At 41.6% G+C, this 26,877-nt stretch overlaps 1 protein-coding gene across 3 annotated transcripts in view; it reads left to right on the top strand.

Annotated features, from left to right (window-relative positions):
* The window catches only part of bckdhb (branched chain keto acid dehydrogenase E1 subunit beta), a 370,867-nt gene that overhangs the window by 283,410 nt on the left and 60,580 nt on the right, over positions 1–26,877 (top strand). The window lies entirely within an intron of this gene.

Below are 26,877 nucleotides of genomic sequence, written 5' to 3'. Positions count from 1 at the left end.
CCTGGCAGCGTCTGTGGAAAGGGAAACAGTTAATGTTTCGAGTGGAATGTGACATTTCTTCGAAACTGAAGGGAACTTCATTCTGTTGAGAGGAGGAAGGGGAGGCAGAACAAAAGGAAAAACCTGGGATAGGTTAAAGGGCGGGAGAGATGAAAAAGCAAAGATGTCGTGGAACAAAAAGCAAAGGGAATGGCAGTGGTTATCGTGAAGAAACAAAGTATTTGCCTAGAGTAGGTGTTAATGGCAGTATATTGGAAAGCCATGCCTGAAAGCAAAAACATGAAAACAAGATACAGACTGGTCCTTGTCAAAAAAAATCAAAATAGAGGACAGAGTTCATGGTCTGAGGCTGTTGAACTCAATGTTGAGTCTAGAAAGCTGTAAAGTGCCTAATCTGAAGATGAGCATAGAGCTTCACTGGACCATTACAGCAGGCCGAGGAAAGAAATGCCCAGCAGCAAAGTGGTGAATTAAAATGGCAAGCAACCGGAAGGTCAGGTTCATGCTTGCGGACTGATTACTTATTTGCAATGTAGGCAACTGTAAGATTGCAGGATAAAGAATTGAACCCATATCTGGAAGATCAAAAAGCATGAGAACAGATTTTGTGATTAGAAATTCTCTGAAAAAAACATAGAGATGATGTCAGGAAGTACTTCTTCACACAAATGGTAAGGGAATTTGGAACTCTCTTAACCCTGCAAAAAAATGTGAGGCTAGGACAATTGAAACTTGAAATTGATGGACTGCTGTAGATAAGGGTGTTAAGGATTATATAACTCAGGCAGGTCGATGGAGTTAATATTACAGATCAGTCATAATCTAATTGAATAGTGGGAGAATAGGCTTGAGGGGCTTAACCTGCTTGGATTCCTTTTGTATCTATGGTAGAGGCTGCTGTACATAGATCAGTGTTTCCCAAACCTTTTCCTGGTGTGACCCCATTTCACTGTGGCCCTGGAGAATGGGTTAGCTTCAGTGGTGAGGTGGAATTAGCTCCTGAATGGGATGAGAAGTTCAGCATGGTGGGAAGCTCCAGGGGGTTTTCGCAAGAAATCTACCTATTCACAGGCTTTTTGTGCAGCAGCATTCATCGCCCAATATCTGATTGTTAGGCCACGCTCACCAATAGAAAAAAGTGAGGATTTAAAGGAACCTTGCCTTGGAGCTTGCAACCCCAAAATCTTGACTCATGACCCGACAGTTTGAGAAGTCCTGATGTCGAGGCGAGATGGAGTCCAACATGGAAAATTGATATAACATTGAATGGGATTAAAAAAGAAGCCTTGTGGTTAGATTGACTGGGCCTATCTTGGATTTTGATTAAAGCTGAATTATAAAGGCAAAAGCTCATCCTCCAGACTCCATTTGCCATTGGCTATATCTGTTTCAGGTCATCACATGGGGCACTCTTCATAACACGCAAGCAAGGTGGTCTATTGGTGAGAATTCACATAGAAGGTTTACAGAGTCACCTCATGATAACCTATTTTGCAGTGAATACTCCAAACAGTATAGAGCAACAGGTCAGTCAGTTAACCAACCCACCGTGCATAAAGCAGGATTTCAAGGGTAGAGATGTTTAAGAAATCACTGACTTGTCCACAGTCTTCCAGTATGTATTGAATACATTGAGATTCCAATGGTATAATCATATATATGTAATGCAAAATTTTCATTTCTTCTGAACTAAATCTTGTAGATGAAGAACCACTGTTTGTTGCCAATGCTTACTGGCTTTAAAAGCTTTTACCCGAAATTAGCCTTCTTTTGAAATTCAGCCATAACAAATATTGGCCATTATCTCTGTCAAAATAATGGTGAGACTAATAGCACTCGGCATTATTTATGCATAAATGCAACTTCAGCTCAGAGAAAATGCAAAATTAAACATGGGAATCGAAGCATTGCTACCCCAGAAGTCCTGCTCCATCATTAGATTTGTGAAAGTGACAACTTGTTGCCTACTTCAACATGAACAGTGTGAAGTGCTGTATTTGCATAATAGGTATGAACTAAACTCACCACAGTCATTTCAAGCCTAAATGCTCAAATCTGTGTGATGACTGTTAAATACTGTCAGTTAACCTCTCTAGCACTGAAAAATAACTTGCAAGTGGAAGATCTCATTCCATCAGGTTTTAATTGTTTGGGGATTTTAAATTTTTTAAAATTAAAAGTAAATGTTTTACACTTTCCTTCCTGTTTCTTTTTTTTATCTCCCTCTTTTGACATAGTCTTCCTTTCCCCCTATTTTTCTTTCTGTGCCTGACTTGCATTGAATTCATTCACTCTAATTTACACTTCCTTCTCTGTTTTTGTGCTGTTACTTTCACAATCCTTCAATTGGTCGAATAAAGAGACGCACAAGAGATGCTTGTTCTATTCACTCAGGTCCCGATGCCTTGTTTCCTTTGCTGCACCATTACCAGCTTACTCTTAACATGAGCTTGGCACACAATGTTTTAAAACTTAAACATGCAAGGGAAAGTCTAAAAACAGACACTCTTTAATACATTAGAGTCACCACCATTCAGATCCTGAATCTCTGCGTTTATTCGAATCGTAACTAAAAAACAAACATTTATTGAAATATTTTAAATTCACAATATTTATATGCACAAATGGAAGCTGAACTCACCCTTTATTGCATCAGTGGGTGGGGATGAGGAGGAGGAAGACATAAAATGTTCCTGATGATTCAGCTGTGGTTTGCCACTATAAACAAGAGATTAAAGAGACTAGTCTGAGTTAAGTGAACTCATTCAAATTCAAGCATCTGATAACTCTTTCCAGTTTTGGAGCTGGTTAGGGATAGTTCAGAAGTTGATTTTAAAATGAAATAATGCTTTAAACACTGCATTTTTGCCATATGAAAGAATCAAAACACATAACGGGATTTTCTTTTAATCAACTTTTTGTTGGACTAATGCACTGAGTAGTTGGTCATGGGTTTTTATCTCTTCATATTAAACAGAACTTTTTAGAGTATTAACTTTCAAAGCTGCTGTTAATGTGGGCCTTGAAAATAGTTGCTATAATAACCTGATACCCTCTTTTGTGAAGGCAATTACAAACTCACCTGAAATCCGAACAGAACTTGTCAGAGCAGCCGAGTAAAGGCAGCAACAAAGACCAGCAAATTCAACTGATATCTGTACAAAATATGACATTTTACTATGCAGGTGAAAATTTCCTTATCTTCTATCCCCTCCGCACTTACCCCTAACCCCTTAGAATTTCAAAGGAAAAGGCAAACTTTTGAGATAGCAGGGAGAATTTTAACTCCCTCTTACAGATGGAATGGGTGTTCAAAGTGAGTGATTAATTGCTCCTCGGTTCTCGATCTGGAGCAACTTTAATATCCTTGTTTGTTTTGCTGGTGACTGATGCTGACTCATTTAGGATCTTCATTTATTTTTGCTTGTCGTGGTCCTGTAAAATACATAAGATCTGGTAACGTTCATTAAAACCTGTCTGGGAAGAATTGGGACCCCAAAAGGTCATTTTAAACTTACTCTGTTGGGGCCTGGAGGAGCGGCGAAGAATTCACCTCCTGATTCCCCAAAGCCTGTCCACCCTCGACAAGGCACAAGTCAGGAGTGTGATGGAATACTCTGCACTTGCCTGGATCAGTGCAGTTCCAACAATGCTCAAGAAGCTTGACACCATCCAGGACACAGCAGCCCACTTGACCGGCACTCTACCTAGTGGCAGCAGTGTATGTCATATACAAGAAACACTGCAGCAACTTGTCAAGGCTCCTTTGACATCACCTTCCAAACCCATGACCTCCACCACCTAGAAGGACAAGGACAGCAGACACAAGAGAACACTACCAGTGACAAGTTGCCCTCCAAGCCACACACCATCCTGACTGGGAAATATATCACCTTTCCTTCACTATCATTGGGTCAAAACCATGAAACTCCATTCCTAGGGCACTGGGGGGTGTACCTACACCAGATGGACTGCAGTGGTTCAAGAAGGCAGCTCACCAACACCTTCTCAAGGGCAACTAGGGATGAGCAAGAAATGCTGGCCTTGCCAGCCATGCTCTCATCCCACGAAAAAATTTTAAAAAGTTTGTGTGCTCCTCTACGCAAGCTTCTTGAGTGTTGATGGAGCTACACTCATCCAAGCAAATGGATTGTATTGCATCGCACACCTGGCTTGTGCCTTTTAGATGCTGGAAAGGCTTTGGGGTGTTAGGAGTTGAGTTACTCATTGCAAAATACTCAGCCTCTGAGCTGGTCTTGTAGCCACGTTATTTATATGGCTATTCTAATTAAGTTACTAGTCAATGGTAGCCCAAGGATGTTGATGTTGATGGTGAGGGATTCAGCAAATGTAATGCCATTGGATGTCAAGGGGGAATTGGTTAGATTCTGTCTTGTTAGAATGGCCATTGCTTGAAACCTGCATGGCGCAAATGTTACTTATCACTCATCAGGCCGAACCTGAATGTTGAACAGGTTTTTCTACGTGTGGGCACGGATTGCTTCATTATTGGAGGAGTTGCAAGTGGAATTGAAACCTGTGCAGTCATCAGCAAATATCCCCGCTTCTGAACTCTGATGGTGGGCAAGACATTGATGATGAAACAGCTGAAGATGGTTACATCTAGGACACTGCCCTGAGGAGCTCCTGCTGTGATACCTGGGGCCAACAACTGCAATCATCTTCCTTTGTGTTGGATATGACTGGAGGGTTTTCCCCCCCTTATTCCTATTGACTTCAATTTTCCTAGGGTTCCTTGATGTCAAGGGTCACTCTCATCTGTTTTGTCTATGTTTTAACCACTTAAGCTGAGTGGTTCTGTAGGAATCAAACTTGTCGGGGAGTATGATAGCACTGTCAATGACCCCCTTCCATCACTGCCAATTACTTGCCCATTTATTAAGTCTATTAATGTCATCTTGTATTTTATTGTAGTCTTCCTCAATATTTATTAAACTCCAAAATTGGTATCTCTGTAAATTTTATAATCATACTTTTGATTGCCGAAAAGAGATGGTTTATATAAGCCCTGAACAACAAGGGTCCACGGACCAGTCCTTGTCGAACACTACTTGTCACCTTTTGCAAGTCTGAGTAGCTACCATTAACCCCCGTTCTCACTAGCCCACTTGCTATCTATTCTGCTACTTGTCTCCTGACTCCGCATGCTTAGCCCTTTGTCTACCTTACTTGAAAATCAAAATATATTACAATACCCTTGATAAATATTTTACAATAATCGTACAGATGCTGCCAAGCGTTCTCATGTCGTGTATGTCACTTCAAATGGAAAATTGATATTTGGGATGGCAAATGGCCGTTAGCATGTTTATTTGAATCAAGACAGTATCTCTCGCTCTGTGTTTTCTGTCCCCAGTTTGTTCCTACAACCACAAGAATTTTTTTTTTATTCATTCATGGGATGTGGGCTTCGCTGGCTGGGCCAGCATTTATTGCCCATCCCTAGTTGCCCTTGAGAAGGTGGTGAGCTGCCTTCTTAAACCGCTGCAGTCCATGTGGTATAGGTTCACCCACAGTGCTGTTAGGAAGAGAGTTCCAGTTTACCCAGCAACATTGAAGGAACGGCGATATACTTCCAAGTCAGGATGGTGAGTGGCTTCCAAGTGGTGGCGTTCCCATCCATCTGGTGCCCGTGTCCTTCTAGATGGTAGTGGTCGTGGGTTTAGAAGATACTGTTGAAGGAGCCTTGGTGAATTCCTGCAGTGCATCTTGTAGATGGTACACACTGCTGCTACTGTGCGTCGATGGTTGAGGGAGTGAATGTTTGTGGATGTTGTGCCAATCAAGCGTGCTGCTTTGTCCTGAACGGTGTCAACTTCTTGAGTGTTGTGGGACCTGTACTCATCCAGGCAAGTGGGGAGTATTCCATCACACTCCTGACTTATGCCTTGTAGATGGTGGACAGGCTTTGGGGAGCCAGGAGGTGAGTTAGTCGTCGCAGGATTCCTAGCCTCTGACCTGCTGTTGTAGCCACAGTATTTCTATGGCTAGTTCATTTCAGTTTTGGGTCAATGGCAACCCCCAGGATGTTGATAGTGGGGGAATTCAATGATGGTAATGCCATTGAACATCAAGAGGCGATAGTTGGATTCTCTCTTGTTGGAGATAGTCATTGCCTGACACTTGTGTGACACGAATGTTACTTGCCACTAGTCAGCCCAAGCCTGGATATTGTCCAAGTCTTGCCGCATTTGGGCATGGATTGCTTCAGTATCTGAGGAGTTGCGAATGGTGCTGAACATTGTGCAATCATCAGCGAACATTCCCATTTCTGACCTTATGATGGAAGGAAGGTCATTGATGAAGCAGCTGAAGATGGTTGAGCCAAGGAGACTACCCTAAGGAACTCCTGCAGTGATGTCCTGGAGCTGAGATGATTGACCTCCAACAACCACAACCACCTTCCTTTGTGCTAGGTATGACTCTAACCTGCCGAGAGTTTTCCCCCGATTCCCATTGACGCCAGTTTTGCTAGGGCTCCTTGATGTCACACTCAGTCAAATACGGCCTTGATATCACCACACCTCGGGAGTTCAGCTCTTTTGACCATGTTTGAACCGCGGCTGTAATGAGGTCAGGAGCTCAGGAGCTGAGTGGCACTGGCAGAACCCAAACTGGGTATCAGTGAGCCGGTTATTGCTAAGCAAGTGCCGCTTGATAGCACTGTGGATGACCCCTTCCATTACTTTACTGATGATCTGGAGTAGACTGATGGGACAGTAATTGGCCGGGTTCGATTTGCCCTGCTTTTTGTGTACAGGACATACCTGGGAAATTTTCCACATAGCCGGGTAGATGCCAGTGTTGTAACTGTACTGGAACAGCTAGCTAGGGGCAGTGCAAGTTCTGGAGCACAAGTCTTCAGTACTATGGTTAGAATATTGTCAGGGCCAATAGCCTTTGCAGTATCCAGTGCCTTCAGCCATTCCTTGATATCACGCGGAGTGAATCAAATTGGTGAAGACTGGCATCTGTGATGCTGGGGACCTCCGGAGGAGGCTGAGATGGATCATCCACTCAGCACTTCTGGCTGAAGGTTGTAGCAAATGCTTCAGCCTTATCTTTTCATTGATGTGCTGGACTCCTCCATCATTGAGGATGGGGATATTTGTGGAGCCTCCTCCTCTAGTGAGTAGTTTAATTGTCCACCACCGTTCACAAGTGGATGTGGCAGGACTACGGACCTTAGATCTAATCCATTGGTTGCAGGATCGCTTAGCTCTGCCTATCACTTGCTGCTTAAGCTGTTTGGCACGCAAGTAGTCCTATTTTATAGCTTCCCCAGGTTGACACCTCATTTTTAGGTACACCTGGTGCTGCTCCTGGCATGCCTTCCATTCTTCATTGATCCAGGGTTGATCACCTGGCTTGATGGTAATGGTAGAGTGGGGCATATGCTGGGCCATGAGGTTACAGATTGTGGTTGCGTACAATTCTGCTGTACAGCGCCTCATGGATGCCCAGCCTTAAGCTGCTTGATCTGTTCGAAATCTATCCCATTTAGCACGGTGGTAGTGCCACACAACACGATGGAGGGTATCCTCAGTGTGAAGGCGGGACTTTGTCTCCACAAAGACTGTATGGTGGTCACTCCTACCAATACTGTTATGGACAGATGCATCTGCGGCAGGCAGGTTGGGGAGGATGAGGTCAAGTGTGTTTTTCCCTTTTGTTGGTTCCCTCTCCACCTGCCGCAGACCCAGTCTAGCAGCTATGACATTTAGGACTTGGCCAGCTTAGCAGTAGTGGTGCTACTGAGCCACTCTTGGTGATGGACATTGAAGTCCCCCACCCAAAGTACATTCTGCTCCCTTGACACCCTCAGTGCTTGCTCCAAATGGTGTTCAGCATGGAGGAGCACTGATTCATCAGCGGAGGGAGGGCGGTACATGGTAATCAGCAGGAGGTTTCCTTGTCCATGTTTGACCTGATGCCATGAGACTTGAGGAGTTGATGTTGAGGACTCCTAGGGCGACTCCTTCCCGACTGTATACCACTGTGTGGCCACCTTAGCTGGGTCTGTCGTGCTGGTGGGACAGGACATACCCAGGGCTGGTGATGGTGGTGCCTGGGCCACTGTCTGTAAGATATGATTCCGTGACTCTCAAAGCATGAATCCTTTTTTAAAAGAACTTTGATTTGAAATAATGGCACCAATTTGAGGTAAACTGGTAACAGTAGTAAACAGACAATTTGGGAATTGCTCTCCCAGTATCCCTGTCAGTTAGATAGCAGTGCCTTAAGCCATTGGGGTACTGATACTTCCAATTGCATTTCGCACTGCAACCACAATATTCCCAAAAAGAGAATCCCATGTGATGTAGCAAAGCATCATAAAAGACCTGCAGTATGAAATTAAGTTTTGGGGAAATAGATGTATTATTGCTTGGACTGGAGCTCTAATTTCATGTATTTAATGCATTTTCCTTTGACAAAGGACTGAAATGAACTGCTAAGAGTCACTCGTCAACCCTTTCTCAGATTAGTGTTTGTGTTTTCCATCATTTCAAATTAGTTCTAGTTTAACTCAGTAGCCTTCTGTTAATATCCAGAAAAAATTTACTTTTTAAAAAAAAATTTATTCTTACGAGGGTTGTGGGTGCCGCAGGCAAGGCCAGCATTTGTTGCCTACCCCTAACTGCCCTTGAATCAATTGGCTTGCCACACCATTTCAGAGAGCCGTTAAGAGTTAACCACATTGCCATGGATCTGGAGTCACATGTAGCCCAGATCAGATCAGGACAACAGATATCTTTCCCTAAAGGACATTAATGAGCCAGATGGGTTTTTACAACAATCGACAATGGTTTCATCATTACCATTACTGACGCTAGCTTTTCAATTTCAGATTATTAATTGACTTTAAATTCCACCAGCTGCCGTGGTGGGATTTTAACCCTTATTCCCAGAACATTAGCCTGAGCCACTGGATTACTAGTCCAGTGACGTTACCACTACATCTCCGTCTCGCCCTGTATAGCATAAAAATCTACAGAAGACAAAAAAATCAACAAATCAAACTTCCACCATACTGAGGTCGCTCTGTCCTCTTATTCACTTCTTTAAAACCATGACACCATTTATCAACACATTGCTTTAGATTTTATGTTGTAGCCACAACAGAATTCTCTCCAATCCCCTTTTGAAAGAATCTATAACTTGTGTATTTCCTGCACTAGGTGGCAGCTTATCCCACAAGTTACAGTTGGAGGAACAAATTCCTTTCATCACTCGTTGCCTTCCTAATTCTGAATTGCATCCTACTAACCAGCTTCTCCTTGGTTTATTCCCTTTCTTATTTTAAAATGGTATCTACTTTGTTCTCAATTTAACCTAAGGAGCTAAATGTCGCAGTTCTCCGTAAATCAGAATTACTTTTCCCTTACCTCTGCATCATTTCTTGTATGTTGTTCCCTTTAGAGTATTGTGATTAAAAATGAATGAATGTTTGCTCAGAACCAAATACATTTTAAAAAAAAGTTTATCCCACCTTTGGTTTGCTTGGCTTTTGTCAATACAGAGATATCACTGAAGTATAGTTAAATTAGTCTGCTATTCCAACAAGGTCTCACTGCTTTAATTTGAATGAATTGAATCAATCTGGTATCCATTTAATTTATTCATGTAGAAATACTCGCTGGTGGAATAGGTTCATGTTAATTAATTGTTGATAAAACTCCCTAAACCTATAGCTGATTATATCACTAAAATTATTTGTTAGATGATCTGGCATCAGTGTTCCCTATGATGACTGCCACAAACAAAAACAAAATAATGTAACATATGCTGCTATGCAATTCCCAATTATTAATTCCAAACTATTTTTTAAAGTCATAGTAATACTATTCATTTTCTTGTACTAAAGTCATCAGAAATCATGGCAATGGAACACAAGCTGTTGGTGATGCAAACCCTGACTGAAAGCCAAATAAATTGCATGTTGCCTTGGAACCTGTCTAATCATATGCATTTAAGAACTGACATTAAGAAAGTTGATGACATTTTGCAGATTGGGTAGCAGTGCTGAGTGGTACTAATTTTTATATTCAGCAATAGTTGTAATCATAATTTCCAAACAGAACAGCTAGATTCAAATAGATTTTGGCAGTTATAGATTATTTAATTCTAACAAACTAATTTGACAGTAAAAAGTTGAATATATATTTATGTTATGAAAATATACACAAGACCTGTTGCATGCTGCTTATCCGAACCACTGCAAGTTGAGGAAAAATTGTATCAGAATACTTCATTGACAAATGCTGCGTAGTTCACAGTTTGAAATAACGATGTTTAAGTTCTGTAACTCATCCTCCCTTCATCAACCACTAACCTCAACCAAAAACCTGTAATTGAAATGAGCTCCATAACAAGGGTCAGTCCACAATACTCACAACACTCAATTCTAACTGTTTTCAGTTAGTTTTGCAAATGGTAATGCATTTCACATTAATATTCAGTAAGGTTCAATGTTTATAAATTCATAATGCAAATTTCATAGCTATGAGATTAAATGCAAGAAGTTTAGGACAGAGGGCAGTAGAAACCTTTTTGCACAGAGTTATAAGAATGTGGAATGTGATTGAAGTCAGAAACCATTTCAACATTGAAGAACAGGTTAAGTAGGTTGTTGAAGGAAAGGTAATAACGGATATGGGAACAGGATGTGCACAAGGGATTAGGATTAGAGCTCACATGGAGAATAAATAAAAACATGAATAGTTTGTAATCTATATAATTCTCTTGCAGTAATACGTGAATTGCTAATTCATTCAGTCAGAAGAATATTCATTGCACGTTGCTAAAGGTTGAAAATATTGAAGACTTCTGGATGGAAGGAGTTTACAATCTTCAAAGACTCGAAACATTAACTCTGTTTCTCAGACCCACTGAGTTTTACCAACACTTTCTGTTTTTATTACAATCTTCTCCAGTTGCATAATTTGGCCATTTTTTTGCACTAAGATACTTGAATTATCCATCAATTAAATAAAACAGCGCAGGAGGAGTTTTGAGCTCGAAAAAGAATTCCAATTCACAGATAATTCAAATTTAAAGAAGTAGTCTGTATACCACTGCTGTGTGCTTCTTAGGTTGTACAATTGTAAGGAACATATCTTTTTATTTCTGTTGGACTGTTGTAAAGAACATATATTTTTAGTTTCTGTTGGACTGTGGATTAGAATTACAATGGATGCAGTTTAAAGGACATGTCCACTGGAACAGGATAAGATAGATATATATATATATACACATATATATATATATATATACATATATATATATATACATATATATATATACATATATATATATATACATATATATATATATATACATATATATATATATACATATATATATATAATGTTGCAGCCCTGGAACAAGAGTGTAACATGAAAGACAGGATGGTGCCAGAAAGGAGTCCTGGATGACGGGAACTGCCTGATAACAGCATTTTAATTGGCTCCTGACCAGGTGACCAGGTTTTGTGTTAGCACAGTGCAGCAGAAAGCTCCTGGCCTGCAAAGAGAAAACATCTAAAATCTCTTTTCCACATGTCTCTATGACCTGCCACCTCTGAGGAAACCCCTGTAAAAAGGAAAAGGGGAAAACCACTATTAGAGACATTGAAAAGCAAGTGCTTAGCCAGTGAACTAAATACTGAATGTGCTGGAAGACCAGCTCGTGCCATCAACAAGAACTGAAAGGAATTTGGAAGCCACCGATTAAAATGAACCCATGAAATCCTGTACTCTGGAATTGGTGCTATTGAACTGTTTTATCCCACCCTTTTTGTGTGTCTTATGTGTCTTGTATGTGTGTGTATAGGGATTTAAGAAGGGGTAGAGTTTAGGTTATGGAGTTAGAAATTAGCAGTTCATATTTCTTTCTTTAGCCACTGGTTAACAGTTTGTTCAATAAATAGCTATTTACTTATTAAGTTTGCAAATCTGGTGCTTGTATTCTGTTAACCTAAATTAAACAGTTAGGGGGAGACGATGGCGCAGTGGTATTGTCGCTGGATTAGTAATCCAGAGACCCAGGGTAATGCTCTGGGGACCTGGATTCGAATCCTGCCATGGCAGATGGTGGGATTTGAATTCAATAAAAATCTAGAATTAAAAAAAGTCTAATGATGACCAAGAAACCATTGTTGATTGTTGTAAAAACCCATATGGTTCACATATGGGAAGGAAATCTGCTGTCCTTACCTGGTCTGGCCTGGCCTACATCTGGCCAGACCCATAGCAATGTGGTAGGCTCTTAAATGCCCTCTGAACAAGAACAATTAGGGATGGGCAATAAATGCTGACCTAGCCAGCGACACCCACTTGCCATGAATGGATAAAAAAATTGGGGCAATCTGGTGGTTTGGTCAAACTTTTCACACTTGTCACGGTTTGGGGAACAGTGGGTCTTGATTGACAGCGCACTATCCCCAATGAGTCGTGACACAATAGTGATCATTTGTTTCATCTGGAAGATAGCATACAGCAGCCATAACATTTAATGAGGATAATTTAGACTAAAATATATATTCACAAATCAGCAATTTCTACCCCTTCACAATTGCGTTTCACAAATATAGGGATATTGTTACAATAAGTGAAGGAAATTTTGTCAATAATAATGCAGTTGAGCTTATTCTTATTCAGAACAAATCTTTCTTTGCTGTCTATTCCATTCTGTTCCCCAGAACTTTCTCAGATTGAATTCAGATGTTTCCTTTAAGTAAAAAATCAAGCTGCACTGTTCATAATATATTTTTTTAAAATGTGCAATTGCCTTCCTGGGACAATGGCATTTTGCCTGATCTGTTTTCCAGCCATGTCTATTTTCCTTCATCTATATGATTCCTGTTGCTGCCATTCACCGTGACACTCACTTTGACACCGCCTTCCTTTCCAGTCCCCACGTCCTTGGAGGAACATATAAGTCAACTGATTATGGTTGGCGTAGTAGTACATGACTTCAGAATAATTGGCCATAATTTTTAACCCTGAATCAAAACATGATGTTACACTAATGTTGTTAATTCCATCAGTAAGGATTACATGATACTTGCCCTGCAGTGTAAAAGAGAATTTGCAGGCGAATGATCTTGTGCTATTGCTGTATACTTTCAAGTAGCTACGTCTTTCGAAGTATGCCTGAAAAGAGCCCACTTGCCTGTTCTTTCAGCCAAGGGTAGTCCATGGTGCACAAAGAAATTAATAACAAAAATTAACTGAGAGTTGTCTTAAAAAAAAGGGTTTTGGCAAACTGAATATAGTATTGGGACTGAGAGAATTCATATTGCACAGTTAATGTTCTACAAAATGTAATTGCACAAAATAAATTTGTATTATCTTGCATGCACAGAATTTGCAAGTTAGTTCATGATTTAAATACTTAATCTGCAGTTATTTGGTTTTTTTAAACTGTTGACCCACATTGGAAGAACAATATGTTATATGATATGGAAAATATTTGAGAACTTTGAGTTTGTAACAACTTTATTAATGCAAAGTGAACAATGGTATTAAAATATCAATTATTGTGCAGTAAAATAAGTTTCTGCTTACTGTATATTTAAAGGATGAATGGATTTGACTAAAGACATGAGTGGGGAAGTTGCAAATGTGTTGCCCATTTTTCATTTATTGTCGAAATCAGGTATGATTTTAGGGTCTTTGTGTTGATCTATTCCTACGATGGGATTTTAGGTTTTTTTAAAACATTTTCTTAGAGGTAGAATTTAAAAATGTAGGTGTGCTATGACAGTGATTGGTAAACGCTGAGTTGTTCAAATCCCAGAGGGAAACTTGAAACAACTGCCACAGCTATTTTACAATTTGTATCTATTTCGAGATGTGTACCTTGAATTCAGTAGTAAGACCACTGAGTCTTATAGGTTTCTTACAAAACTAAAGTAAACCTTTATTAATATAAACAAAATTTAAGCACGTACATGGGTTTACAAATTACTACTATGATAACTCCTAGCTCTCCTAGTTAGTCGAACTCCCAGTTATAGCTCCGTTAAGATAACATTAAAACACACAGATTTTAAAAGATCCAGGCAAAGTAACACGATACCCTGAACAGTCGAATTCAAAGTGAGTTTTCTTCACTTCAGTTCATGTAAACAACAACTTGAGGCTTAGAGGCTGGAGGCTTTTCACACTTGTTAGATCTTAGAATGCTTGATCTTGCAAACAACCTCATCTCCTTTATACAGGTTTCTCCCTTTTTAATGTAAACCCCATTGCCCCAATATGCCTTTTCAACTCTACTTTTCTAATAATTAAAATCTTTTATAGTAGTCATTTTATCAGTAAGCCTTGGGAAAAATAAACACACTGTTTGGCTTCTTCTGGCTAAGTGTAACATTTCACTACCTCTTTTGAAATTCATATTATTCATATGGCTTATCTAAAAATTCAAATGTTCGCTTTACACCTCACATTCTAAAACTTCAGCCATGTTTACCTATTTAACATTTCAAACCTAGCTTCTCTTGCTACATCAAAGCCTTCAGACTAGCTGTCTTTAATTCAATTAAGCCTCACGTGCACACACACACACACTCACACACAGACACACACTATTCCTACCTTACAATAAATTCCAATAACATTATAAAAATTATTATATTTCCTGACAAGGTTGTATTTCTCAAATTAATGCATTTTTTTCAGAAAGAAAACAGCTGTATATTTTGATTTGGTCTATATTGTAGCAGTTTGGATCATATCATCATGATGGGTGGATTGAATTTTACATTTGGTTTGAGTGAGAGAAGAGTGGGTCCAAGACTAGTATTTTAAACTTAAATATGGTAGTTATGAGTAAATAAAAACAGAACTAGCTAAAGTGAGCTGGCAAATGAAGTTAAGGGATAGGGCAGCAGAGATGCAGTGGCGGACGTTTAAAAGGATATTTCAGAATACACAGAATAGATACATTGCAATGAGAAAGAAAACTTCCAAGGGGAGGACCCACCATCCGTGGTGAATCTTGAGAGTTAAAGACAGTTTCAGACTTAAAGAAAAAGCATATAATTGTGCAGATGCGTGGCAGGTCAGAAGATTGGATAGAATATAAAGAACAACAAAGAATTCCAAAAAAATTAATAAGGAGGGAAAAATTATAGTACAAGAGGAAGCTAGCTAGAAATATAAAGATGGATGGAAAGAGTTTCTATAGATATTTAAATAAGAAAAGAGTTTTAAAAAGTGAGCATTGGTCCTATAGAAAGTAGCCTGAGGAATTGATAATGGAAAGTAAGGAGATGGCAGATTCAATGAACTGGTATTTTGCTGTCTTCGCTGTGGAAGATACAAGTAACATCCCAGAAATAGCTGTACATCAGGAACAGGAAAGAAGGGAGGAACTGGAGACTCAAGAAAATTGCAATCACCAGGCTGACAAGTCCCTGGGCCCTGATGGACTGCATCCTAGAATCTTGAAAGAAGTGGCTAGTGAGATAGTTGATGAGCTGCTTTTAATTTTCCAAAATTCTCTAGATTTGGGGAAGGTTCCCTTAGATTGAAAAATAGTAAATATAACTCCTCTATTCAGAAAGGGAGGTGAGACAGAAAGCAGGAAACCAGTCAGCTTAACATCTGTCATAGGGAAAATGTTACAAGCGATAATTAAAGATATTATGGCAGGACACTTAGAAAAATTCAAGGTAATCAGGCAGGGTCAGCTTGGTTTTCTGAAAGGGAAATCATGTTTAATGAGTTCTTTGAAGGAATCACATGTGCTGTGGATAAAAGGGAACTGTTGAATGTACTGTACTTAGACTTCTAGAAGGCATTTTATAAGGTGTCACATCAGAAGTTATTGTGGAAAATAAAAGCTCATAGTGTAGGGGCTAACATATTGGCATGGAGAGAAGATTGGCTAGCTAACAGGAAACATGGACTAAGCATAAATAGGTCCATTTTCTGGTTGACGGGATGTAATCAGTGGTTTGCCACAGGGATTAGTGCTGGGACCTCAACTTTTTACAATTTATATAAATGACTTGGATGAAGGAACCGACGGTATGGTTGCTAAATTTGCTGATGATACAAAGGTAGGTAGGAGTGTAAGTTGTGAAGAGGATATAAGGAGGCTACAAAGTGACATAGAGAGGTTAAGTGAGTGGGCAAAGATCTAACAAATGGAGTATAATGTGGGCAAATGTGTAATTGTCCATTTTGGCAGGAAGAATAAAAAAGAAGCATATTACCTAATTGCAGAGCTCTGAGATTCAGAGGGATTTGAATGTCCTAGTGTATGAATCTCACAAGGCGAGTAGGTACAGCAAGTAACTGGGAAAGCTAATAAAATGTTAGTTTATTCTAAGGGGAATTGAATACAAAAGCAGGAAGATTATGCTTCAGTTGTACAGGGCACTGTTGAGACTATATCTGGAGTACTGTGTACAGGATAGGTCTCCTTATTTAAAGAAAGATGTAAATACGTTAGAAGGTTTAATAGACTAATAACAGGAATAGGAGGGTTGCTTATGAGGAAAGGTTGGACAGGTTAGGCTTGTATCCACTGGAGTTTAGAAGAGTGCGGTAGCGGGCGTGGAAAAACATGTTTTTTGGGTTTTCGCAGCATATTGTTCACTTCCCGCCCCATTAATCATGCAGCCACAGGAACCATGCTGTCTCACTGGTGGGCTGCCTCTGAATTGCCCACCATGCCGTTACCTCACCATTTCCTCACTCTGGGTGCCATATCTAAACTGCAGCCGTGTACACAGCTCTCAGTGCTGCTTGCAGCTTAAGACTGCTCCAGTGAAGACATGGCCTTGAAAGCAAAGAAGAGTTCAGTCAGGCGCTACTGGAATGCCTTTTGGAGGCCCACTGTGATGTCCTCCACACCCGCTTTTGCCGCAAGAAGTCTAGCAATCTCAACACTTCAGCTTGGGAGGCGATGGTTGTTGTGGTCAGTGCCAATGCTGTGCAGAAGGGGTTGGCCATCCAGTGCAGGAAGAGCTACCAGTGTAAGGCAATCATCTCATCACTCTAATCTCTCATACTCATAAGGCCATCACACATTCACTGCCAGCTCAAGGGACATCACCACTCACTCTCTCACACACACCCTCACATCTCTATCTGGCTTCATCTCCTCTGGAGACTGTCTCCTCAGCCTTCACCATCTTGAGACCACTTGCACAGATCAACATGTGCCCCCATACACAATCTGGGATACCCTGCAGCCTCTCCCCTTGTCTAAGGCCACTTGTCCTCCTTCCCCAAGCTATCCTAGCCCTGCAGCTGTTGAAAAGCCACTCCCACTTTACGGCTGCTTTGGTAGATAGATACCTGCCTGTGAGCTCTCCTAAAAGTGCTGTGGTGCTGTCTGCGAAGCCTGGTGCTGGTAACTGCGAGTGCTGCACAAAGCAGGGTAGGCAAACAAACCTCGAAGCCCTGAGCGAAGTGCAGCTCACCAGGTGCACATCACTTATGTACACTTGTGAAACACATCGGCGTGCAATCACACAGATGTGCTCAGATGATCCAGCGTAGGGGGATGATTCCAGTGAGATGCGATGCTGAAGTAATGAAACTAGTGCGGCGGCAGGAAATGCGGACCGCCATTAACAGGCGGAGCGGATGATCGCAAACTGGTTTCATGACGCCGTAAAACCGACTTTTGGCCTTCTCGACAAATTATCTGCTCACGCCTGCCATGACGCCCGCCGCCAGTGGAAGTGGATGATTCGGCCAATATTTCCTCTGGTGGTAGAATCTGGAACTAAGGGTCACGGTTTAAAAATAAGGGGTCGCTCATTTAAGATAGAGGTGAGAAATTTTTTCTCTGCGCGTTGTGAATCTTTGGAATTCTCTTCCTCCAAAAGCAGTGGAACGAAAGTCTTTGAATATTTTTAAAGCAGAGCTAGATAGATTCTTGATAAACCAGGAGGTGAGAGTTTATCGGGGTAAGCAGGAATGTGAGTGGAGGTTACAATCAGATCGGCCATGATTTTATTGAATGGTGGAATAGGCTCGAGGGGCGGAGCGGCCTGCTACTCCTAATTCATATGTTGGTATGTAATTTTACCTGCCCCCAACGGTGGCACAGGAAGCGGTCGCCACTTCCACCCTGATGCTTTTTTCCTGGTCAGCAAGCAGCTGACAATGCAGCAGGAGTGGGCAGGCTATAAAAGAGCCTCCTGGACAAACAAGGGGGAGACTCTTCGTCATGACCATAACTTTCCTGCCCAACTCTATTACCATTAACATAAGACATTGAGAACACAAAGGTGGAATGGGTGTTTTTCAAATTTAAATTTCACTTATAATATTTCACATTATATTGGCTTCTCTTTATTCATGTGTGCATCACCGCTATTAGTTGAGAGTAGCATAGTCAGAGAGATAAAAACAGAAAATGCTGGAAAAACTCAGCAGGTCTGGCAGCATCTGTGGAGAGAGAAACAGAGTTAACGTTTTGAGTCCGTATGACTCTTCAGAGTTCTGAAATGATAACTGTTTCTCTCTCCACAGATACTGCCTGGTCAGCTGAGTTCTTCCAGCATTTTCTGTTTCTATTTTGGATTTCCAGCATCTGCAGTATTTTTCTTTCATCTTAGAGAGCTAAATGCTTCGTGATTGGCATGCACTGAAAGTTATGTTAAGTTAGAGACATTTCTTTATTGTGGAAGAAATGATGTTGTGTTTTTGTGTTCTGTCTTTGTTGAATGTTCATGTTAGTGTCCAGTGTTGTACTCGGCACCCTGTGGGGCATGGCTGGACTTGCTGGCCCTTCCTTCTATTCATTTTAAAGGAAGTTGTCTGAGATCACTCTCAGCAGGGATAACTGAAATGTTGTAGGTGAACTTAAAGTCCTGTATAGACTTTGCCAGCCAATACCCTGAGATAGGCTCACATTGAGGACAGTACTGGCACCACTCTTTAGGCCCCTCATTTTCTTACCTTGACTGACTGTTCCCCCCAACCACACCCAGGACACCAGGCTCTTCCCACTTCACTCTTCCATGCACCTGACCCCATTCCACACCACTGCTCCCCTCACCACTGACTCATCCTTGTCAGCAACGAGCCTCTATGCAAGCCTGCCATTCTCCTGCTGTTCTCCATTGTGCTGCAGAGTTCAGCAAGGAAAACTGCTGGCCGCAGACACAGCTACACAAAACCAACTGTTGCATGCCACTTTTAAATGAATGTGAACCGGGTGCCATGAGATTCTCATGTGCTGCTGACTTTATCATGCAGGTAGGACATAATTCCAATAAGTTTTTATATAATGAGTATTTATGACTATGCAAATGTATGGCAATGAGGAAACTGCCACAGGATGGTGTGAGACCCAACTCATCACAAACACGCTGCTGAGTTAATTTCGAAATTTGAACCCACTGTTGGGGAAAGCAAAATTTCAGCTAATTAAGTCACCCCACCTGCCATGTTATCCACTCTTGCAGGCCTGATAAAATACCCCCCTGATGGGGTGAAATTCTTTGCCCTGAGATTTGCTTCTGAGATAAATTCCCTAACATGTTTCCAAAGGTTTAAAAGATGCATGAGTCCTGTGCTCATTTGACTGAGTGATAAAGTTATAAAAATTGTAACCTGTTAAAAGCCAGTTTTTTGACCTGTGGTATTTGTTAAAATTTCAATCTTCACCATAAAGAAGAGTGCGCATTTTGTTTTTCACGTCTTCACAACCTTCCCTTCGTTAATAATGTGAAGCAGTGGCAGAGTCTATAGGTGGCTTAGATATCTGACTGGCCATGACATCATGTCCATAACCTTCTTTACAATCTATGGAGACTTCAGCAGAACTAATAGGTCAGGTTGATCACCTTTTATCTGAACTGATGAAAGGTCATCAACCTGAATCATTAACTCTGTTTCTCTCTTGACAGATGCTCCCTGATCTGCTGAGTATTACCAACATTTTTAATTTCTATTTTATATTTCCAGCATCCACAGTAATTTGCTTTTGTATGCTGTTGCATCTACTTGCATAACAACAGTAACTCTTTGTGTGCTTTGCTTTTCAACATAATGAGATATTTCCGTCTAGTATTATTTATTGATTCACCATTTACTTGCACTCACAACTGGAGCACTTCTACCTGCACAACTAATAATGTAAATGCCATTTTTCTCATGTTACGATCCAAGTGTTAAATAATAAGTGTTCAGTAAACATAATGAAGAGAGTTCTAGTACAGTTTCATTTTATTAATGCAGTGCTATTGTGAGCTTAAAAATATAAATATATAATTCTTTTGATAGCCCTTTATTCATGAAAGATACTAATTCCAAGGTGTGAACATCATAAGTTCTTAAAGACAAAAAGCTAAAAGCTACTACGGATGCTGGAAATCCAAAACAAAAACAGAATTACCTGGAAAAACTCAGCAGGTCTGGCAGCATCGGTGGAGAAGAAATCAGTTAACGTTTCGAGTCTTCATGACCCTTCGGCAGAACTGAGTATAGTTAGGAGAAAGATGAAATATAAGCTGGTCTAAGGTGGGGGCGCAGGGGGAGAGAGAAGTTGAGGGTGTGGTGATTGTGGAGATAAGCAAGCAGTGATAGGAGCAGATAATCAAAAGATGTCACAGACAAAAAGATCAAAAAGGTGTTGAAGGGGGTGATATTGTCTAAGAAAAGTGCTAATTAAGAATGGAAGACAGGATACTCAAGGTACAGCTCTAGTGGGGGTAGGGTGGAAAGACTAACAAAGTTTTAGTTTTAGATTTAAAAATAATGGAAATAGGTGGGAAAAGAAGAATCTATATAAATTATTGAAAAAAAAGGGAGGGGGGAGAAACGGGGTGGGGATGGGGGGAGGGGGAGTTTAAGATCTAAAGTTGTTGAATTCAATATTCAGCCCGGAAGGCTGTAAAGTGCCTAGTCGGAAGATGAGGTGCTGTTCCTCCAGTTTGCGTTGGGCTTCACTGGAACAATGCAGCAAGCCAAGGACAGACATGTGGGCAAGAGAACAGGGTGGAGTGTTAAAATGGCAAGCGACAGGGAGGTTTGGGTCTTTCTTGCGGACAGACCGCAGGTGTTCCGCAAAGCGGTCGCCCAGTTTGCGTTTGGTGTCTCCAATGTAGAGGAGACCGCATTGGGAGCAACGAATGCAGTAGACTAAGTTAGGGGAAATGCAAGTGAAATGCTGCTTCACTTGAAAGGAGTGTTTGGGCCCTTGGACGGTGAGGAGAGAGGAAGTGAAGGGGCAGGTGTTGCATCTTCTGCGTGGGCATGGGGAGGTGCCATAGGTGGGGGTTGAGGAGTAGGGGGTGATGGAGGAGTGGACCAGGGTGTCCCGGAGGGAACGATCCCTACGGAATGCCGTCAGGGGGGGTGAAGGGAAGATGTGTTTGGTGGTGGCATCATGCTGGAGTTGGTGGAAATGGCGGAGGACTCCCTTCTCTCTCCCCTTGTCCAGTCCCTTCCCACCTACATCCGTGATCCCTCTGACACCTTACGTCACATCAAAAATTTCCAGTTCCCTGGCCCCAACCACTTCCTCTTCACCATGGATGTCCAATCCCTCAGCATTTCACTTGCATTTCCCCTAACTTAGTCTACTGCATTCGTTGCTCCCAATGCGGTCTCCTCTACATTGGAGAGACCAAACGCAAACTGGGCGACCGCTTTGCAGAACACCTGCGGTCTGTCCGCAAGAAAGACCCAAACCTCCCTATCGCTTGCCATTTTAACACTCCACCCTGCTCTCTTGCCCACATGTCTGTCCTTGGCTTGCTGCATTGTTCCAGTGAAGCCCAACGCAAACTGGAGGAACAGCACCTCATCTTCCGACTAAGCACTTTACAGCCTTCCGGGCTGAATATTGAATTCAACAACTTTAGATCTTAAACTCCCCCTCCCCCCATCCCCACCCCGTTTCTCCCCCCTCCCTTTTTTTTCAATAATTTATATAGATTCTTCTTTTCCCACCTATTTCCATTATTTTTAAATCTAAAACTAAAACTTTGTTAGTCTTTCCACCCTACCCCAACTAGAGCTGTACCTTGAGTATCCTGTCTTCCATTCTTAATTAGCACTTTTCTTAGACAATATCACCACCTTCAACACCTCTTTGATCCTTTTGTCTGTGACATCTTTTGATTATCTGCTCCTATCACTGCTTGCTTATCTCCACAATCACCACACCCTCAACTTCTCTCTCCCCCCGCCCCCCTACCTTAGACCAGCTTATATTTCATCTTTCTCCTAACTATACTCAGTTCTACCGAAGGGTCATGAAGACTCGAAACGTTAACTGATTTCTTCTCCACCGATGCTGCCAGACCTGCTGAGTTTTTCCAGGTAATTCTGTTTTTATCATAAGTTCTTAATTGTTTAGTGTTTCATATTACTGTCCAGTTCTTCCTTTGGTTTATTTAATCAATATAATTTCTGTATCCTAAAAGGAACTTAATTCAACTGTTCTACAGCGATTGAATTTTAAAATTGACATCCTGATATACGACCCAATTGTATGAATTTTTTCAGTTTTTAAAAATTGCTCAGTTAGCTACAGTGGTAATCAGTCAACTCCATATGGATAGCATGATCATACTGTTAAGATCATTTCATATACCCATAAAGCTGATTGAAACTTTACTTTTAAAAAGCAACATGGAATATGGACTTTGTACCTTCACAAAATGAACTACAGAGTCAGGCGACTCCTTTTGTTGTTTCTGTATAGACAAAGACAGGCATGTCTGAACATATCTCTGGGAAGTTACTTAAAATGCAAAGGACCTTCCCAGGTGCTGATTGACCAGCCTTCACCATTTCAATGGAAGAGACTTAAAATGACAATGGCTGCCAGACTGGCTGGCCCCATGCAGATGGAATTTCAAATAAAGATATTTTGGTCGCTAATCATAGCTGGAATGTTGATGACATAGCCTCCAATGTGTGGTGAATTGCTTAGCCATCAACCCATTGTGTGGACAATGGAAAACATCGAGATAGTTGTAACATGATAGAAACTGGCTTGTATTAAGAAATACTTGGAAGTAATTTATTAATCCGTAAAGACAGACCAGGGAGTTTAGTCTGGGATACGAAGACCAGAGGCAAGCCATCTCTCACCCAGCACAAGGAAGGACTCTGCATCAAAAGCCAGCTTAGGCAGAGAATTGGGGTTTAATCATTTTACCTGCCAGAGTATAATTTGTCACTACAGGGCTCGACCAACTTCAACTGGAAAGTCAGAAGCTTATTGTTGTTTGGGGTAAACCAGTGTGAATTTATCAACAGAAACCTCTGGCCTTCCTTTTTCTTTAGAACATCAAGAGGGGATCCTTCAGTCCTGCAATATTTCAACCACCACCTTGAGGACTGATTAGAAGTTTTACCCTTTAAATAACTGAAGTCCATGCTACATCTTTAGAAAGCACCTGTTCATGTGTGTCTGTGCATCTAGTAGGTGTGAAGAGTGAGTGTTGTTGCGATTATGTTTTGCATGTTGTGAGAAATAAACGTTTATACTTTCTTTTGATTTAAACTAACCAAAAAGCCTGTTTGTGTCTGTTCTTTAAAGTCACAGTAATCAAGGAACTAAAACAATTCTCCTCCAAAATACATCTTGTTGCAGTCAGCCGAGAGGTGGGAAAAGGAAGGGAAGTTATCCCACATCATCTCTCCCTGTCTGTAACAATACCGACTCCACGCAAGATGGCACCAGGTACTTCTATTCTGCGTGATGTGGCACATATCCTGTCACATTATCTCATGACCTGGAGCTGCCTCTCAGCACAACAAACAGGGATTGTCCTTATGGATAGTCCAGGAACCCACCTTAAGATTTATCGCTTAGAAGAACAGACACATTTCATAAATATCTGAACAAAAATTAACGTATACATCTGGCTAAGGTTGCAACAGTAGCAGCATTTTAAAATCAAACCAGTCCATGGGAACGCATTGCTTCACCTTAGAATAGTTGAGTCTCATTTAAAACTTGGTAGTTTCTTTGGATGTACAAGTGAATGACCCAACAGTTGCTACTTTTTGAGTAAAATGACCATGCCCTCAATGTAGTTCAAGTCAGTGATAATGGTGACCCCTTAGCAGGTAACCCAGATACTGTTGCCATCATATCACTGTCTGGGATTAATCCCCTGGCTTGGTGGTAATGGTAGAGTGCAGGATATGCTGGGCTAGGTGGTTACAGATTGTGGTTGAGTACAATTCTGCTACTGATGATAGCCCACAGTGCCTCATCAATACCCAGTCTTGAGTTGCTAGATCTGTTTAAAATCTATCCCATTTAGCACGGTGGTAGTGCCACACAACGCGATGGAGGGCATCCTCAATGTGCAGGCAAGACTTCATCTCCACAATGACTGTGCGGGCGGACACTCCTACCGATACTGTCATGGGCAGATGCACCTGTGACAGACAGGTTGGTGAGGGTGAGGTCAAGTATGTTTTTCCCTCTTATTGCAGACCCAGTCTACAGTTGCTTAGGACTCGGCCAGCTCGGTCAGTCGTGGCGCCAGCAAGCCACTCTTTGAAGTCCCCCACCCAGAGTACATTCTGCGCCCTTGCCACCCTCAGTCCTTCCTCCAAGTGATGTTCAACATGGAGGAGCACTGATTCATCAGGTGAGGTAGGTGATAATCAGCAGGAGGTTTCCTTGCCCATGTTTGACCTGATGCCATGAGAGTTCATGGGGTCCAGAGTCGATGTTGAGGACTCCCCGGGCAACTCCCTCCTGACTATACCACTGTGCCGCCACCTCTGCTGGATCTGTCCTGCCGGTGGGACAGGACATATTCAGGGATAGTGATGGTGGAGTCTGGGACGTTATCTGTAAGGTATGATTTTATCTGTAAGATATGATTCCGTGAGGATGACTATGTCAGGCTGTTGCTTGACTAGTCTGTGAGACATCTCTCCAATTTTGGCACGAACCCTCAGATATTAGTAAGGAGGACTTTGCAGGGTTGACAGGGCTGCAATTGATGTCATTTCCAGTGCCTAGGTCGATGCCGGGTGGCCCGTCTGGTTTCATTCTTTTTTCGTGTCTTTGTAACGGTTTGTTACAACTGAGTGGCTTGCTAGGCCATTTCAGAAAGCATTTAAGAATCAACCACATATAGCCCAAACCAGATAAGGATGACGGATTTCCTTCCCTAAAGGACATTAGTGAAGCAGATGGGTTTTTACAACAACCGACAATAGTTTCATGGTCATCACTGGACTTTTAATTCCAGATTTTTTATTGAATTCAAATTCCACCATCTGCCGTGGCAGGATTCGAACCCGGATCCCCAGAGCATTATCCTGGGTCTCTGGATCACTAGCCCAGCGACAACACAACACCACTACGCCATCGCCTCCCCCAATTGTCACTGATCCTTTTCTGGAACACCCAATTCAACCAATTCAGTAGCAAAAAGGCCATATGATTGAAATAATCAGGATGCATAGCTATGGATGCCCCTTTGTTTTTCTGTAAGTAGTTTTATTTAAAAATTGGGTCCATGTGGAGTGGTCTAAGATGAAGCAGAATTGTTAATGCCATTGTAAATTTAGGCAGTCTGTTGATCAGGACTGTTGGAAAGACGTTTCTGTAGATTAATGGTAGCAAGACTTCATGATGCAAGCAACAATTGAGTCACTCTCCCTTCTGCTTCCAAAGTGGAATATTATTGCTTGTTTCTGGTTTGGAAGAGCTTACTCCACCTGTTGTACAATATTACACGGGCAGAGGGGTCTTTTACCGAATTTTTCTTGATAAAAGGTCATATCAGAAGGAAATCCATGGGCATCATACACCCAAATTTATGATATTTGTCTTCCCTCACCAGCAGTGTGAGGGATTATAATATAATCATTTCACTATTTGCTAGCTACTTAATTTGAACAAATTTGGACTGATATTGTAATATTCTCAGATAATTATAATTCAAGTGTGTACAGGAAAACATTTTAGGTCAATATGTAGAGGGTCCAACAAGGGACAGCACAGTGCTGGACCGAATTCTGGGGAATGAAGCCGGACAAGTGGCTGAGGTGGTGGTGGGGGAGCATTTTAGTGATAGCGACCACAACCTGGTACAGTTTAAGTTTGTTATGGACAAAGAAATAGACAAGTAGCAAAAAATTGTTTTGGATTGGGGGAGAGTGGATTTTAGTAAAATAAGGCAGGATCTGGCCAAGGTAGACTGGGAACAGCTACTTGTGAGGAAATCTACAGAGGAGCAGTGGGGGGTGTTCAGAAAGGAAATGGGGAGTGTACAGGCTCAACATGTTCCCTCTAGGGTGATAGGAAGGAGTAACAGGCCCAGAGAAACATGGATGACCAGAGATATTCAGGATACGATGAGAAGGAAAAGAGAGGCTTTTGGCAGGTAGAAGGGAAGCAAATAAGCGGAGGCATTAGTGGAGTATAGAAAGTGCAGGGTGGAGTTTAAGAAAGCAATTAGGAGAGCAAAGAGGGGACATGAGAAAGCTCTGGCTGGTAAAAGTATGGAAAATCCCAAGATATTCTATAAGTATATCAGTGGGAAGATAACTAGGGAAAGAGTAGGGCCCATTAGGGACCAAGGGGGCAATCTATGGGTGGAGCCAGAGGACACCGCTAGAGTGTTGAATGAATACTTCACATCCGTCTTCGCCCAAGAGAATGAGGATGAAGGTATCAAACTCGGGGAGAGAGACTGTGAAGTTCTTCAGCAAATTGATATAGGGATTGACAAGGCATTGGAGGTGTTGGCAGGCTTAAAAGTGGACAAATCTCCAGGTCCGGATGATTTGTGTCCCAGACTGCTGAGGGAGGCAAGGGAGGAGATCGCAGGGGCTCTGACCCAAATTTTTAATTCTTCTCTGGCCACGGGGGAGGTGCCAGAGGACTGGAGAA

The sequence above is a fragment of the Cetorhinus maximus genome, chromosome 5 (assembly GCF_964194155.1).
Source record: "Cetorhinus maximus chromosome 5, sCetMax3.hap1.1, whole genome shotgun sequence".
NCBI lineage: Eukaryota > Metazoa > Chordata > Chondrichthyes > Lamniformes > Cetorhinidae > Cetorhinus > Cetorhinus maximus.
The sequence above is the reverse complement of the archived record's forward strand: the minus strand, read 5'-3'. Positions and strand labels throughout refer to the sequence as shown.